This window comes from Atta colombica, unplaced genomic scaffold (genome assembly GCF_001594045.1).
Source record: "Atta colombica isolate Treedump-2 unplaced genomic scaffold, Acol1.0 scaffold254, whole genome shotgun sequence".
Taxonomy (NCBI): domain Eukaryota; kingdom Metazoa; phylum Arthropoda; class Insecta; order Hymenoptera; family Formicidae; genus Atta; species Atta colombica.
In genome coordinates this window covers 2,258,239-2,262,092 of record NW_017259353.1, presented here as the reverse complement: position 1 = coordinate 2,262,092, position 3,854 = coordinate 2,258,239, and positions in this window count along the sequence as shown.

Here is a 3,854-nt window from a genome sequence, read left to right as displayed (position 1 = left end):
TCTCTCATTTATAGCACTCATATACGCAGGTACACGACGAACAGCTACCGTGTTTTGTGTCTGGCATCTCATTAATATTTCAATTACTAATTCCTGTTTACGATCGTGCTCGCACAAGGAATTGTGTCTGAGATGTATTTCTTTGCCTCGAAATGGCATACGGATCAGAGTTTAATGGGCGATTTCTTTGTCAGTATTTATCATGATCCTCTAAACAAGAACATCTCGATCTGTAACATTCCTGACGAAGTTCTGATTTGAATTTAATACATAATTAAATAATGTATTGCAGTCACAACTACTGGATTAAGATTCAAATATCTTACAAATCGATCATAAGCATATTAATCAAATAAATAAGTTAATAAAATTTTATATAGTTTATTATTACAAGCGTGTAATAAGTGTAATAAGTATCAATTCATATATATGTACATCTGATTTAGTTTATGTAAAAGTAATGTTATACATATAAAAAAAAGAATTTACACATTTAAACACATGGTGTAATATTATTTTTATACGAAATCATACACGTATATGAAAGTGCTTATTACACTTGAATTTGCAGTGATTTTTATGAAATCCTTTTCCTGATTAATCAATGATTCTCAGTTTTTGTTTCGACTCAGTTTATAGACCTAGCCTATGTAATAATTCGTGTCTGCATTGCAATGTATGCATCTATTACTTTTTATTACAAAAAACACACCGTTTTATTAAGTCTTCAGTCCTTTAGTTACACAATTTACAAAACTTTAATTTAAAAATGTATCAAATAAAATCAAATAAATTTAAAAGATATTATTTTAATTTAAAAAATGAAGATGGTGTTAACATGATTTGCGAAGATGATAAAGAAATTATTCGTCTCTGAATTTTCTCTTTATATCGAAACGCGACTGTATATCTCGCGACTAAATATCTGCACGGAGGATTTCGGTGCGAGTCATTCGATGCCAATGCGCACTTTCGAAAGCAGTCGGTCTTGAATTAAAGGTCTCCATGAACGAAACTTTAAACCCACTTCGCCAGCCCTCATGCAATAATTTCAGCTTCGCTGAAATGGCGTTCCTGGCGTGCTCGCGACATCAGGAATCGCAACCCGGTGACCTCGTCGACACATGGAAATAAATCGCGTGCCGAGTCACGAAGAAAATTCGTGGTGGACCTCTCTTGGAAGCGAAGAAGAATGACACGAAGGAATGTCCTGCTGTTCTTACTGGCGAATCGATGACACCAAGCCGCATTTAATCGTTCTGCTTTGTAATTAATTGGACCCAGTAACGAGTTGCATACGGAGATCTGCGGAGCTCGTTGGTGGAATTGCAAACATTTATCATCTATTAATTAAGCGATTAGTCCATGGCGTCGCGCTAACGAGGAAGCTAGTGCGTGAAAGGAAATTTCTTTCGTATGAGCGCCGTCGGGCAATTTCTGTAGCAGTAATCAGTAGTTTATAGAACCCGTTGGAATTCGAGCATACATAATTCTAAATGTTTTTTAGTAGATTCAATAATTAATAGTTTATTAGATCTCCCCAAGAAATAATTTATTTTTCGTTGTGAAGAATCTGCGATGTTGATTAATATATTCAGGCTATTCGATTTATGTTCGCTTTCTATCGACTTTCTAGGTTTTCTGGTTCTTGCATTCTTTGAATCGACGATCTGTTTATATAGCATTCGATGTTTCATTGATCGGTAGCCTGTTAGTCGTCGAAATCAGTCGATAATAAGTCATTTCTGCACAACTCGGCACAAACTGAAACATGAGGATTGACTTAAGTATTGTGTTCCTACAACTCGCGGTTCTATCTAGCAGGAAAAGATGGCAATCGCCTTACTTTATGTCTACAGATGTGCATTGAAATGAGCGCGTGGGTGACAAAGAGAAAAGACGCACAGGTAGATTCACGGAAGAATATACGGCTCTTTACGTTTTCGCGCAGATCGGCGCGAGAAATCTCCTGCAACTCTAGAGAATCTCGGGGAAAGTCTGCACTTCTTTTCAGCGCGCGTCTTGCATTCATGAATTTGCATTTGTTGGCGAACATTTGCGTATAGGTGAAAGAAATCCTCAAGTAAGAGATTGGACACATATGTTTGATATTTTTCCTCCATATTTTTCAGGACTACTGCAGGTAAAACGAGATAAATTATGCATAAAATAGAATGAAATATGCATCTCATTTTATCTTAATCATCTTAATTTCTATTTTTTTCTTTTTTTCTTTCTTAAGCAGATCCTATATCATTCTATCTTAAACAAGTCTTGAAAAATATGAAGAACGTACGTATCCAATTTCTTACTTGAAGATCTCTGGCGTCATCTGTGTTGAAAATTATGACAGATCTATAAAAAGTCTGAATTTAGACTGTTTTCGTATTTTTAATCAAAACAATATCTTTTAAATTTATTTGATTTTATTTATAAACTTTTTAAATTTAACCTTTAAATTAAAATTTGATAAATATTTTTGAATTAAAGTTTTTTTAAATTGCAACTATATACATATATAAAGAACACCGTTAACGATATCCAATCTCTTATTTGAGAATCTCTACAGAGGTGACCCGGAGTGTTCTCGTTTCGCAAGACGCTACGGTTGCAATGTGACGCATCGCCCCCGCAATTTTCTCCGACGGGAGGAATCACGAGGTCTACGAGGGAATATTATAGCGTTGATTTTCGCGTAGGTTGACACCAACTCTCGGCTGTGACACGCGGCGCCGACTTGGCGGCGACGGTTGGACGTTACGCCGATGTCACGGGGCGCTCGTATTATTATTACGCACGTTGCATTTCTGCGGAAACGCCGGGGTACTCGTTTATCACCGGCCGTTGCGAAAATCGTCATTGCGTCACAAAATCAATCTGTCGTGCGTAATATTTCGCCAGCGCGATTCTACGTGACCGCGACATCGAAGAAATTTTACGACGATCGCCACGACTTAAACGACAACAATCAGTAGTTTCAATGGTCATAACTATACATGTGAAGTTTAATAGCTTCGCTTATTTCAGGGATGTAAACCGGTTTCATTCGTAAATTGCCTGTTTTCCAGTATTATGACGCGACAATGAGCGATATGTTTATAATTGCATTCATTGTTCATTTATTCATTGTCTGTGATGCGGAAAATCTAACATATAATTCTCAACAGTTATAAATATCTGTCATATCATTAATACACATAAAATTGTGTAATAACAAAATAGAGCATAATAAATAAGATCGATATATAGTCACTGTGCTTTTGTGTCTACATATACACACACACACACACACACACACACACATACACACACACACATACACACACACACACACAAACACATACACACACACACACACACGCACGCACGCACGCACACATATATACATACTCTCTGTATTATTTATCTACGCAGTTCGTTGAAATGTCAATAAGGTATCTACTGCCGCTTGTTAAAATATCACTAAAATATATCTATCAAACATCTTATTGTTAGATGTGTGCTGTCGAAAGACGATGAATTGTTATGTAAATTGTCACGTCGCAACTAAAGACATTTCTAAGAAAGATAATGTGGCTAAGCCGTGATTATTTCGATCGGAGAAAATTATCTTGACAATTCACGACAAAAGATTTACAAGAAGAAATAAAGTTAGACATACCGGTATAAATAGCGAGCACGAGGTACCGTTGCGACCGTATCGGGTTGAGAGTCGGGGTGATGCGATCGTGATCGATGTAGATCGTTCTTTCGATCTATCTGCGGCAATCCATGCTCAGGCAGACCGGTGTATTTCTACTGGCCGATCGGTAACAATAATCTACATATACCGGTAAACGCGACGCTTTTACGTA